This window comes from Chiloscyllium plagiosum, unplaced genomic scaffold, assembly GCF_037043375.1.
Source record: "Chiloscyllium plagiosum isolate Xiang-an unplaced genomic scaffold, Cpla_swu_hap1 HiC_scaffold_8, whole genome shotgun sequence".
Lineage (NCBI taxonomy): Eukaryota > Metazoa > Chordata > Chondrichthyes > Orectolobiformes > Hemiscylliidae > Chiloscyllium > Chiloscyllium plagiosum.
In genome coordinates this window covers 21,880,681-21,897,398 of record NW_028270146.1, presented here as the reverse complement: position 1 = coordinate 21,897,398, position 16,718 = coordinate 21,880,681, and the positions used below count along the sequence as shown (strand labels likewise).

General features: G+C 48.5%; 3 pseudogenes; all 3 read left to right on the top strand.

Moving 5' to 3' along the window:
• The first annotated feature begins 270 nt into the window (after nt 1–270).
• LOC148149357 (uncharacterized) lies at nt 271–8,021 on the top strand (annotated as a pseudogene).
• A 1,567-nt stretch (nt 8,022–9,588) lies between these two features.
• Nucleotides 9,589–13,470, top strand: LOC148149356 (uncharacterized; annotated as a pseudogene).
• Nucleotides 13,471–13,601: 131 nt separating this feature from the next.
• LOC148149355 (uncharacterized) lies at nt 13,602–16,318 on the top strand (annotated as a pseudogene).
• Nucleotides 16,319–16,718: the final 400 nt, after the last annotated feature.

Below are 16,718 nucleotides of genomic sequence, written 5' to 3'. Positions count from 1 at the left end.
ATGGGGAGAACATGAAGACTCCACACAGACACAGGGGGAACATGCAAACTGCACACTGACACAGGGAGAACATGCAAACTCCACAGTGACACAGGGAGAACAGGCAAACTCCACACAGACACGGGGAGAACATGCAAACTCCACACAGACATGCGGAGAACATGCAAACTGCACATACACACGGGGAACATGCAAACTCCACACAGACACAGGGAGAACATGCAAACTCCACACTGACACAGGGAGAACATGCAAACTCTACACTGACACGGGGAGAACATGCAAACTCCACACAGACACGGGGAGAAGATGCAAACTCCACACTGACACGGGGAGAACATGCAAACTGCACACAGACATGGGGAGAACATGCAAACTCCGCACAGACACGGGGAGAAGATGCAAACAGCACACCGACACAGAGAGAACATGCAAACTCCACACAGACATGGGGAGAACATGCAAACTCCACACAGACATGGGGAGAACATACAAACTCCACACTGACACAGGGAGAACATGCAAACTCCACACAGACACAGGGGGAACATGCACACTGCACACTGACACAGGGAGAACATGCAAACTCCACAGTGACACAGGGAGAACAGGCAAACTCCACACAGACATAGGGAGAACAGGCAAACTCCACACAGACACAGGGAGAACATGCAAACTCCACACAGACACAGGGAGAACATGCAAACTCCACACAGACACAGGGAGAACATGTAAACTCCACACTGACACAGGGATATCACGCAAACTCCACACAGATATGGGGAGAACATGCAAGCTGCACACAGACACAGGGGGAACATGCAAACTCCACACAGACACAGGGAGAACATGTAAACTCCACACTGACACAGGGATATCACGCCATCTCCACACAGACACAGGGAGAACATGCAAACTCCACATTGACACAGGTAGAACATGCAAACTCCACATTGACACAGGGGGAACATGCAAACTGCACACGGACATGGGGAAAACATGCAAACTTCACACAGACACATGGAGAACATGCAAACGCCACACTGACACAGGGAGAACTTGCAAACTGCACACGGACACAGGGAGAACATACAAACTCCATGTAGACACAGAGAGAACATGCAAACTGCGCACTGACATGGGGAAAAAAATGCAAACGCCACACAGACACAGGAGAACATGCAAACTGTACACTGGCACAGGGAGAACATGTAAACTTCGCACGGATACAGGGAGAACATGCAAACTCCACACAAACATGGGGAGAACATGCAAACTGCACATTGACACAGGGAGAACATGCAAACTCCACACAGAAACGGAGAAAACATGCAAACTTCCACATTGACATGGGGAGAACAGACAAACACCACACAGGCACAGGGAGAACATGCAAACTCCACACTGACACAGGGTGAACATGCAAACTCCACACTGACACAGGGGGAACATGCAAACTGCACACTGACACAGGGAGAACAGGCAAACTCCACACAGACATGGGGAGAACATACAAACTCCGCACTGACACAAGGTGAACATGCAAACTCCACACAGACACAGGGGGAACATGCAAACTCCACACTGACACAGGGAGAACATGCAAACTCCACAGTGACACATGGAGAACAGGCAAACTCCACACAGACATAGGGAGAACAGGCAAACTCCACACAGACACAGGGAGAACATGCAAACTCCACACAGACACAGGGAGAACATGCGAACTCCACACAGACACAGGGAGAACAGTCAAACTCCACAAAGACACAGGGAGAACATGTAAACTCCACACTGACACAGGGATATCACGCAAACTCCACACAGATATGGGGAGAACATGCAAGCTGCACACAGACACAGGGGGAACATGCAAACTCCACACAGACACAGGGAGAACATGTAAACTCCACACTGACACAGGGATATCACGCAAACTCCACACAGACACAGGGAGAACATGCAAACTCCACATTGACACAGGTAGAACATGCAAACTCCACATTGACACAGGGGGAACATGCAAACTGCACACGGACACGGGGAAAACATTCAAACTTCACACAGACACATGGAGAACATGCAAACGCCACACTGACACAGGGAGAACTTGCAAACTGCACACGGACACAGGGAGAACATACAAACTCCATGTAGACACAGAGAGAACATGCAAACTGCGCACTGACATGGGGAAAAATGCAAACGCCACACAGACACAGGAGAACATGCAAACTGTACACTGGCACAGGGAGAACATGTAAACTTCGCACAGATACAGGGAGAACATGCAAACTCCACACAAACATGGGGAGAACATGCAAACTGCACATTGACACAGGGAGAACATGCAAACTCCACACAGACACGGAGAAAACATGCAAACTTCCACATTGACATGGGGAGAACAGACAAACACCACACAGGCACAGGGAGAACATGCAAACTCCACACTGACACAGCATGAACATGCAAACTCCACACTGACACAGGGAGAACATGCAAACTGCACACAGACACAGGGAGGACATGAAAACGCCACACTGACATGGGGAGAACATGCAACCTGCACACTGACACAGGGGAAACATGTAAACTCCACACAGGCATGCGGACAACATGCAAAATCCGCATTGACACAGGGAGAACATGCAAACTGCACACTGACACTGGGAGAACATGCAAACTCCACACCGACACAGGGAGAACATGCAAACTCCATACTGACGTGGGGAGAACATGCAAACTGCACACAGACATGGGGATAACACGCAAGCTCCACACTGACACAGGAGAACATGCAAACTGCACACAGACACAGGGAGAACATGCAAACTACACTGACACAGGCAGAACATGCAAACTGCACACTGACACTGGGAGAACATGCAAACTCCACACATACATGGGGAGAACATGCAAACTGCACACTGACACAGGGAAAACATGCAAACTCTACACTGACATGGGGAGAACATGCAAACTCCACACGGACACCGGGAAAACATGCAAACTCCACACAGACACGGGAAGAACATGCACACTCTACACTGGCACAGGGTGAACATGCAAACTCCACACTGACACAGGGAGAACATGCAAACTGTACCCTGGCACAGGGAGAGCATGCAAACTCCACACAGACATGGGGAAAACATGCAAACTCCACACAGACGCAGGGAGAACCTGCAAACTCCACACTGACACAGGGAGAACATGCAAACTCCACACTGACATAAGGAGAACATGCAAACTGCACACTAACACAGTGAGAATATGCAAATTCCACACTGAAATGGCGAGAAGATGCAAACTGCACACAGACACAGGAGAACATGCAAATTGCACATGGCACAGGGAGAACATGTAAACTTCTCACAGATACAGGGAGAATATGTGAACTCCACACTGACACAGGGTGAACATGCAAACTGTACACAGACATAGGGAGGACATGCAAACTCCACACAGACATGGGGAGAACATGCAAACTGCACACTCACACTGGTAGAACATGCAAACTACATACTGATACAGGGCAAACGTGTAAACTCCAGACTCATACAGGGAGATATGCAATCTGCACACTGACACAGTGAGAACATGCAAACTGCACCCTGGCACAGGGAGAGCATGCAAACTCCACACAGACATGGGGAGAACATGCAAACTCCACACAGACGCAGGGAGAACCTGCAAACTCCACACTGACACAGGGAGAACAAGCAAACTCCTCGCAGACATGGGGAAAACATGCAAACTCCACACTGACACATGGAGAACATGCACACTCCACACTGACATAAGGAGAACATGCAAACTGCACACAAACACAGGAGAACATGCAAATTGCACATGGCACAGGGAGAACATGTAAACTTCTCACAGATACAGGAAGAACATGTGAACTCCACACTGACACTGGGAAAACATGCAAACTCCACACAGACATGGGGAGAACATGCAAACCGCACACGGACACAGGGAGAACATACAAACTCTACACTAACACAGGGAGAACATGCAAACTGCACACAGACACGGGGAGAACATGCAAACTACGCATTGACATGGGGAGAACATGCAAACTCCACACAGACACGGGGAAAACATGCAAACTGTATACTGACACCGGGAGAACATGCAAACTCTACATTGTCACAGGGAGAACATGCAAACTGCTCAATGACATGGGGAGAACATGCAAACTACACACAGACACAGGGAGAACATACAAACTGCACACGGACACCGGGAAAACATGCAAACTCCACACAGACACGGGAAGAACATGCACACTCTATACTGGCACAGAGTGAACATGCAAACTCCACACTGATACAGGGAGAATATGCAAACTGCACACAGACACAGGGAGGACATGCAAACTGCACACTGACATGGGGAGAACATGCAAACTCCACACTGATACAGGGAGAACATGCAAACTGCACACAGACACAGGGAGGACATGCAAACTGCACACTGACATGGGGAGAACATGCAAACTCCACACTGACACAGCGAGAACATGCAAACTGCACACAGACACAGGGAGGACATGCAAACTCCACACGGACATGGGGAGAACATGCAAACCGCACACTGACACTGGTAGAACATGCAAACTCCACACTGACACAGGGAGAACAGGCAAACTACACACAGGCATGGGGAGAACATGCAAACTCCACACAGACATGGGGAAAACATGCAAACTCCACACTGACACAGGGAGAACATGCAAACTCCACACTGACATAAGGAGAACATGCAAACTGCACACAGACACAGGAGAACATGCAAATTGCACATGTCACAGGGAGAACATGTAAACGTCTCACAGATGCTGGGAGAACATGCGAACTCCACACTGACACATGGAGAACATGCAAACTCCAAGCAGACGCAGGGGGAACATGCAAACTCCACACAGACACCGGGAAAACATGCAAACTCCACACAGACACGGGGAGAACATGCAAACTGCACACTGACACAGGGAGAACATGCAAACTCTACACTGACATGGGGAGAACATGCAAACTCCACACGGACACCGGGAAAACATGCATACTCCACACAGACACGGGGAGAACATGCAAACTCCACACAGACGCAGGGAGAACCTGCAAACTCCACACAGACATGAGGAGAACATGCAAACTCCACACAGACATGGGGAGAACATTCAAATTCCACACTGACACAGGAAGAACATACAAACAACACACTGCCATGGGGAGAATATGCAATACAACACAGTCATGGGGAGAACAGGCAAACTTCTTGCAGACACAGGGGGAACATGCCAACTTCACACAGACATGGGGAGAACATGCAAAAACCACATTGACACAGGGCGAACATGCAAACTCCACACAGACATGGGGAGAACATGCAAACTCCACACAGACATGGGGAGAACATACAAACTCCACACAGACATGGGGAAAACATGCAAACTCCACACTGACACAGGGAGAACATGCAAACTCCACACTGACATAAGAACATGCAAACTGCACACAGACACAGGAGAACATGCAAATTGCACATGGCACAGGGAGAACATGTAAACTTCTCACAGATACAGGGAGAACATGTGAACTCCACACTGACACAGGGAGAACATGCAAACTCCACGCAGACGCAGGGGGAACATGCAACTCCACACAGACACAGGGAGAACATGCAAACCGCACACAGACACAGGGAGTTCATGCAAACTCTACACTAACACAGGGAGAACATGCAAACTGCACACAGACACGGGGAGAACATGCAAACTACACATTGACATGGGGAGAACATGCAAGCTCCACACAGACACGGGGAGAACATGCAAACTGTACACTGACACTGGGAGAACATGCAAACTCTACATTGACACAGGGAGAACATGCAAACTGCACAATGACATGGGGAGAACATGCAAACTACACACAGACACAGGCAGAACATACAAACTCCACACGGACACCGGGAAAACATGCAAACTCCACACAGACACGGGAAGAACATGCACACTCTACACTGGCACGGGGTGAACATGCAAACTCCACACTGATACAGGGAGAATATGCAAACTGCACACTGACATGGGGAGAACATGCAAACTCCACACTGACACAGGGAGAACATGCAAACTGCACACAGACACAGGGAGGACATGCAAACTCCACACTGACATGGGGAGAACATGCAGACTGCACACTCACACTGGTAGAACATGCAAACTACATACTGATACAGGGCAAACATGTAAACTCCACACTGATACACAGAGAACATGCAAACTCCACACTCATACAGGGAGAATATGAAATCTGCACACTGACAGAGGGAGAACATGCAAGCTGTACCCTGGCACAGGGAGAGCATGCAAATTCCACACAGACATGGGGAGAACATGCAAACTCCACACAGACGCAGGGAGAACCTGCAAACTCCACACTGACACAGGGTGAACAGGCAAACTACACACAGGCATGGGGAGAACATACAAACTCCACACAGACATGGGGAAAACATGCAAACTCCACACTGACACAGGGAGAACATGCAAACTCCACACTGACATAAGGAGAACATGCAAACTGCACACAGACACAGGAGAACATGCAAATTGCACATGGCACAGGGAGATCATGTAAACTTCTCACAGATACAGGGAGAACATGCGAACCCCACACTGACACGGGAAGAACATGCAAACTCCACGCAGACGCAGGGGGAACATGTAAACTCCACACAGACACGGGGAGAACATGCAAACAGCACACAGACACAGGGAGAACATGCAAACTCTGCACTAACACAGGGAGAACATGCAAATTGCACACAGACACGGGGAGAACATGCAAACTACACATTGACATGGGGAGAACATGCAAGCTCCACACAGACACGGGGAGAACATGCAAACTGTACACTGACACTGGGAGAACATGCAAACTCTACATTGACACAGGGAGAACATGCAAACTGCACAATGACGTGGGGAGAACATGCAAACTACACACAGACACAGGGAGAACATACAAACTCCACACGGACACCGGGAAATCATGGAAACTCCACACAGACACAGGAAGAACATGCACACTCTACACTGGCACAGGGTTAACATGCAAACTCCACACTGATACAGGGAGAATATGCAATCTGCACACTGATATGGGGAGAACATGCAAACTCCACACTGACACAGGGAGAACATGCAAACTGCACACAGACACAGGGAGAACATGCAAACTCCACACTGACATGGGGAGCACATGCCAACTGCACACTCACACTGGTAGAACATGCAAACTACATACTGATACAGGGCAAACATGTAAACTCCACACTGATACACGGAGAACATGTAAACTCCACACTCATACAGGGAGAATATGCAATGTGCACACTGACACAGGGAGAACATGCAAACTGTACCCTGGCACAGGGAGAGCATGCAAATTCCAAACAGACATGGGGAGAACATGCAAACTCCACACAGACGCAGGGAGAACCTGCAAACTCCACACTGACAAAGGGAGAACAGGCAAACTACACACAGGCATGGGGAGAACATGCAAACTCCATACAGACATGGGGAAAACATGCAAACTCCACACATACATGGGGAGAACATGCAAAGTCCACACTGACATGGGGAGAAGATGCAAACTGCACGCAGACACAGGAGAACATGCAAATTGCACATGGCACAGGGCGAACATGTAAACTTCTCACAGATACAGGCAGAACATTCGAACTCCACAATGACATAGGGAGAACATGCAAACTCCACGCAGACGCAGGGGGAACATGCAAAATCCACACAGACACGGGGAGAACATGCAAACCGCACACAGAGATGGGGAGAACATGCAAACTCTACACTAACACAGGGAGAACATGCAAACTGCTCACAGACACGGGGAGAACATGCAAACTACACATAGACATGGGGAGAACATGCAAACTCCACACAGACACGGGGAGAACAAGCAAACTGTATACTGACATAGGGAGAACATGCAAACTCTACATTGACACAGGGAGAACATGCAAACTGCACAATGACATGGGGAGAACATTCAAACTACTCACAGACACAGGGAGAACATACAAACTCCACACTGACACAGGGAGAACATGCAAACTGCACACAGATACAGGGAGCACATGCAATCTCTGCACAGACACGGGGAGAACATGCAAACTGCGCACTGGCACTGGGCAAACATATAAACTCGACACTGACACACGGAGACCATGTAAACTCCACACGGACACAGGGAGAATATGAAAACTGCACATTGACACAGGGAGAACATGCAAACTGTACACTGGAACAGGGAGAACATGCAAACTCCACACAGACATGAGGAGAACATGCAAACTCCACACAGACATGGGGAGAACATTCAAATTCCACACTGACACAGGGAGAACATACAAACTCCACACTGCCATGGGGAGAATATGCAAATACAACACAGACACAGGGAGAACATGCAAACTCCACACAGAAATGGGGAGAACATGCATACTCCTTGCAGACACAGGGGGAACATGCCAACTCCACACAGACATGGGGAGAACATGCAAACTCCACACAGACACAGGGAGAACATGCAAAAACCACATTGACACAGGGCGAACATGCAAACTCCACACAGACATGGAGAGAACATGCAAACTCCACACATACACAGGGAGAACATGCAAACTCCACATTGACAGAGGGAGAACATGCAAACTCCACACTGACATGGAGAGAACATGCACATTCCACACTGACACTGTGAAAACAGGCAAAGTCCACACAGACACAGGGAGAACATGCAAATTCCACACAAACACAGGGAGACGAGGCAAACCCCACACTGACAGGGGGAAAACATGCAAACTGCGCACTGACACAGTGCAAACATGTAAACTCCACATGGACACAGGGAGAATATGCAAACTGCACATTGACACAGGGGGAACATGCAAACTGTTTACTGGTACAAGGAGAACATGCAAACTCCACACAGACATGGGGAAAACATGCAAACCCCACACAGACACAGGGAGAACATGCAAACTCTACACTAACACAGGGAGAACATGCAAACTGCACACAGACACGGGGAGAACATGCAAATTACACATTGACATGGGGAGAACATGCAAACTCCACACAGACACGGGGAGAACATGCAAACCGTACACTGACACTGGGAGAACATGCAAACTCTACATTGACACAGGGAGAACATGCAAACTGCACAATGACATGGGGAGAACATGCAAACTACTCACACACACAGGGAGAACATAAAAAATCCACACTGACACAGGGAGAACATGCAAACTGCACACAGATACAGGGAGCACATGCAATCTCTAAACAGACATGAGGAAAACATGCAAACTGCACTCAGACACGGGGAGAACATGCAAACTGTGCACTGGCACAGGGCAAACATATAAACTCGACACTGACACACGGAGAACATGTAAACTCCACACGGACACAGGGAGAATATGAAAACTGCACATTGACACAGGGAGAACATGCAAACTGTACACTGGAACAGGGAGAACATGCAAACTCCACACAGACATGAGGAGAACATGCAAACTCCACACAGACATGGGGAGAACATTCAAATTCCACACTGACACAGGGAGAACATACAAACTCCACACTGCCATGGGGAGAATATGTAAATACAACACAGACACAGGGAGAACATGCAAACTCCACACAGAAATGGGGAGAACATGCATACTCCTTGCAGACACAGGGGGAACATGCCAACTCCACACAGACATGGGGAGAACATGCAAACTCCACACAGACACAGGGAGAACATGCAAAAACCACATTGACACAGGGCGAACATGCAAACTCCACACAGACATGGAGAGAACATGCAAACTCCACACATACACAGGGAGAACATGCAAACTCCACACTGACACAGGGAGAACATGCAAACTGCACACAGATACAGGGAGCACATGCAATCTCTACACATGCATGGGGAAAACATGCAAACTGCACTCAGACACGGGGAGAACATACAAACTCCACACAGAAATGGGGAGAACATGCATACTCCTTGCAGACACGGGGGGAACATGCCAACTCCACACAGACATGGGGAGAACATGCAAATTCCACACTGACACAGGGAGAATATGCAAACTCCACACAGACACAGGGAGAACATGAAAACTCTATACTAACACAGGGAGAACATGCAAACTGCACACAGACACGGGGAGAACATGCCAACTACACATTGACATGGGGAGAACATGCAAACTCCACACAGACACGGGGAGAACATGCAAACTGTACACTGACACTGGGAGAACATGCAAACTCTACATTGACACAGGGAGAACATGCAAACTGCACAATGACATGGGAGATCATGCAAACTACTCACAGACACAGGGAGAACATACAAACTCCACAGTGACACAGGGAGAACATGCAAACTGCACACAGATACAGGGAGCACATGCAATCTCTACACTGACATAGGGAAAACATGCAAACTGCACTCAGACACGGGGAGAACATGCAAACTGCGCACTGACTCAGGGCAAACATATAAACTCGACACTGACACACGGAGAACATGCAATCTCTACACTGACATGGGGAGAACATGCAAACTCCACACTGACACAGGGAGAACATGCAAACTGTACACTGGAACAGGGAGAACATGCAAACTCCACACAGACATGAGGAGAACATGCAAACTCCACACAGACATGGGGAGAACATTCAAATTCCACACTGACACAGGGAGAACATACAAACAACACACTGCCATGGGGAGAATATGCAAATACAACACAGTCATGGGGAGAACATGCAAACTTCTTGCAGACACAGGGGGAACATGCCAACTTCACACAGACATGGGGAGAACATGCAAACTCCACACAGACACAGGGAGAACATGCAAAAACCACATTGACACAGGGCGAACATGCAAACTCCACACAGACATGGGGAGAACATGCAAACTCCACACAGACATGGGGAGAACATACAGACTCCACACAGACATGGGGAAAACATGCAAACTCCACACTGACACAGGGAGAACATGCAAACTCCACACTGACATAAGGAGAACATGCAAACTGCACACAGACACAGGAGAACATGCAAATTGCACATGGCACAGGGAGAACATGTAAACTTCTCACAGATACAGGGAGAACATGTGAATTCCACACTGACACAGGGAGAACATGCAAACTCCACGCAGACGCAGGAGGAACATGCAACTCCACACAGACACGGGGAGAACATGCAAACCGCACACAGACACAGGGAGAACATGCAAACTCTACACTAACACAGGGAGAACATGCAAACTGCACACAGACACGGGGAGAACATGCAAACTACACATTGACATGGGGAGAACATGCAAGCTCCACACAGACACGGGGAGAACATGCAAACTGTACACTGACACTGGGAGAACATGCAAACTCTACATTGACACAGGGAGAACATGCAAACTACACACAGACACAGGGAGAACATACAAACTCCACACGGACACCGGGAAAACATGCAAACTCCACACAGACACGGGAAGAACATGCACACTCTACACTGGCACGGGGTGAACATGCAAACTCCACACTGATACAGGGAGAATATGCAAACTGCACACTGACATGGGGAGAACATGCAAACTGCACACTGACATGGGGAGAACATGCAAACTGCACACAGACACAGGGAGGACATGCAAACTCCACACTGACATGGGGAGAACATGCAAACTGCACACTCACAATGGTAGAACATGCAAACTACATACTGATACAGGGCAAACATGTTAACTCCACACTGATACACGGAGAACATGCAAACTCCACACTCATACAGGGAGAATATGCAATCTGCACACTGACAGAGGGAGAACATGCAAGCTGTACCCTGGCACAGGGAGAGCGTGCAAATTCCACACAGACATGGGGAGAACATGCAAACTCCACACAGACGCAGGGAGAACCTGCAAACTCCACACTGACACGGGGAGAACAGGCAAACTACACACAGGCATGGGGTGAACATGCAAACTCCATACAGACATGGGGAAAACATGCAAACTCCACACTGACACAGGGAGAACATGCAAACTGCACACAGACACAGGGAGGACATGCAAACTCCACACTGACATGGGGAGAACATGCAAACTGCACACTCACACTGGTAGAACATGCAAACTACATACTGATACAGGGCAAACATGCAAACTCGACACATACATGGGGAGAACATGCAAACTGCACACTGACATAAGGAGATCATGGAAACTGCACACAGACACAGGAGAACATGCAAACTGCACACTGAAACTGGGCGAACATGCAAACTCGACACATACATGGGGAGAACATGCAAACTGCACACTGACACAGGGAGAACATGCAAACTCTACACTGGCACAGGGTGAACATGCAAACTCCACACTGACACAGGGAGAACATGCAAACTGCACACAGACACAGGGAGGACATGCAAACTCCACACATACATGGGGAGAACATGCAAACTGCACACTGACACAGGGAGAACATGCAAACTCTACACTGACATGGGGAGAACATGCAAACTCCACACGGACACCGGGAAAATATGCAAACTCCACACAGACACGGGAAGAACATGCACACTCTACACTGGCACAGGGAGAGCATGCAAACTCCACACAGACATGGGGAGAACATGCAAACTCCACACAGACACAGGGAGAACATGCAAACTGCACACAGACACAGGGAGGACATGCAAACTCCACACTGACATGGGGAGAACATGCAAACTGCACACTGATATGGGGAGAATCTGCAAACTCCACACTGACACAGGGAGAACATGCAAACTGCACACAGACACAGGGAGGACATGCAAACTCCACACGTACATGGGGAGAACATGCAAACTGCACATTCACACTGGTAGAACATGCAAACTACATACTGATACAGGGCAAACATGTAAACTCCACACTGATACATGGAGAACATGTAAACTCCACGCGCATATAGGGAGAATATGAAATCTGCACACTGACACTGGGAGAACATGCAAACTGTACCCTGGCACAGGGAGAGCATGCAAACTCCACACAGACATGGGGAGAACATGCAAACTCCACACAGATGCAGGGAGAACCTGCAATACTCCACACTGACACAGGGAGAACAGGCAAACTACACACAGGCATGGGGAGAACATACAAACTCCTCGCAGACATGGGGAAAACATGCAAACTCCACACTGACACAGGGAGAACATGCAAACTCTACACTGACATAAGGAGAACATGCAAACTGCACACAGACACAGGAGAACATGCAAATTGCACATGGCACAGGGAGAACATGTAAACGTCTCGCAGATACCGGGAGAACATGCGAACTCCACACTGACACAGGGAGAACATGCAAACTCCACGCAGACGCAGGGGGAACTTGCAACTCCACACAGACACGGGGAGAACATGCAAACCGCACACAGACACAGGGAAAACATGCAAAATCTACACTAACACAGGGAGAACATGCAAACTGCACACAGGCACGGGGAGAACATGCAAACTACACATTGACATGGGGAGTACATGCAAGCTCCACACAGACACGGGGAGAACATGCAAACTGTACACTGACACTGGTAGAACATGCAAACTCTACACTGACACAGGGAGAACATGCAAACTGCACAATGACATGGGGAGAACATGCAAACTACACACAGACACAGGGAGAACATACAAACTCCACACAGACACGGGAAGAACATGCACACTCTACACTGGCACGGGGTGAACATGCAAACTCCACACTGATACAGGGAGAATATGCAAACTGCACACTGACATGGGGAGAACATGCAAACTGCACACTGACATGGGGAGAACATGCAAACTGCACACAGACACAGGGAGGACATGCAAACTCCACACTGACATGGGGAGAACATGCAAACTGCACACTCACACTGGTAGAACATGCAAACTACATACTGATACAGGGCAAACATGTAAACTCCACAATGATACACGGAGAACATGTACACTCCACACGCATACAGGGAGAATATGAAATCTGCACACTGACACTGGGAGAACATGCAAACTGTATCCTGGCACAGGGAGAACATGCAAACTCCACACAGACATGGGGAGAACATGCAAACTCCACACAGATGCAGGGAGAACCTGCAAACTCCACACTGACACAGGGAGAACAGGCAAACTACACACAGGCATCGGGAGAACATACAAACTCCACGCAGACTTTGGGAAAACATGCAAACTCCACACTGATACAGGGAGAATATGCAAACTCCACACTGACATAAAGAGAACATGCAAACTGCACACAGACACAGGAGAACATGCAAATTGCACATGGCACAGGGCGAACATGTAAACTTCTCACAGATACAGGGAGAACATGCGAACTCCACGCAGACGCAGGGGGAACATGCAAACTCCACACAGACACGGGGAGAACATGCAAACCGCACACAGACACAGGGAGAACATGCAAACTCTACATTAAAACAGGGAGAACATGCAAACTGCACACAGACACGGGGAGAACATGCAAACTACACATTGACATGTGGAGAACATGCAAACTACACACAGACACGGGGAGAACATGCAAACTGTACACTGACACTGGGCGAACATGCAAACTCTACATTGACACAGGGAGAACATGCGAACTGTACAATGACATGGGGAGAACATGCAAACTCCACACAGACACGGGAAGAACATGCACACTCTACACTGGCACAGGGTGAACATGCAAACTCCACACTGATACAGGGAGAATATGCAAACTGCACACTGACATGGGGAGAACATGCAAACTCCACACTGACACAGGGAGAACATGCGAACTGCACACAGACGCAGGGAGGACATGCAAACTCTACATTGACACAGGGAGAACATGCAAACTGCACACTCACACTGGTAGAACATGCAAACTACATACTGATACAGGGCAAACATGTAAACTCCACACTGATACACGGAGAAAATGTAAACTCTACACTCATACAGGGAGAATATACAAACTGTACCCTGGCACAGGGAGAACATGCAAACTCCACACAGACACAGGGAGAACATGCAAACTCCACACTGACATAAGGAGAACATGCAAACTACACACAGACACAGGGAGAACATACAAACTCCACACTGACACAAGGAGAACATGCAAACTGCACACAGATACAGGGAGCACATGCAATCTCTACACTGACATGGGGAGAACATGCAAACTCCACACTGACATAAGGAGAACATGCAAACTGCACACAGACACAGGGAGAACATGCAAACTCCACACAGACACGGGAAGAACATGCACACTCTACACTGGCACAGGGTGAACATGCAAACTCCACACTGATACAGGGAGAATATGCAAACTGCACACTGACATGGGAAGAACATGCAAACTCCACACTGATACAGGGAGAACATGCAAACTGCACACAGACACATGAAGGACATGCAAACTCCACACATACATGTGGGGAAACTTGCAAACTGCACACTGACACAGGGCGAATATGCAAACTGCACACTGACATGGGAAGAACATGCAAACTCCACACTGATACAGGGAGAACATGCAAACTGCACACAGACACAGGGAGGACATGCAAACTCCACACATACATGGGGAGAACATGCAAACTGCACACTGACACAGGGAGAACATGCAAACTCTACACTGACATGGGGAGAACATGCAAACTCCACACGGACACCGGGAAAATATGCAAACTCCACACAGACACGGGAAGAACATGCACACTCTACACTGGCACAGGGTAAACATGCAAACTCCACACTGATGTAGGGAGAATATGCAAACTGCACACTGACATGGGTATAACATGCAAACTCCACACTGACACAGGGAGAACATGCAAACTGCACACAGACACAGGGAGGACATGCAAACTCCACACTGACATGGGGATAACATGCAAACTGCACATTCACACTGGTAGAACATGCAAACTACATACTGATACAGGGCAAACATGTAAACTCCACAATGATACACGGAGAACATGTACACTCCACACGCATACAGGGAGAATATGGAATCTGCACACTGACACTGGGAGAACATGCAAACTGTATCCTGGCACAGGGAGAGCATGCAAACTCCACACAGACATGGGGAGAACATGCAAACTCCACACAGGTGCAGGGAGAACCTGCAAACTCCACACTGACACAGGGAGAACAGGCAAGCTACACACAGGCATGGGGAGAACATACAAACTCTACGCAGACATGGGGAAAACATGCAAACTCCACACTGCCGCAGTGCGAACATGCAAACTGCACAATGACATGGGGAGAACATGCAAACTACACACAGACACAGGGAGAACATGCAAACTCTACACTAACACAGGGAGAACATTCAAACTGCACACAGACACAGGGAGAAAATGCAAACTCTACACTAACACAGGGAGAACATGCAAACTGCACACAGACACAGGGAGAACATGCAAACTACACATTGACATGGGGAGAACATGCAAACTCCACACAGACACGGGGAGAACATGTCAACTCTACATTGACACTGGGAGAACATGCAAACTCTACATTGACACAGGGAGA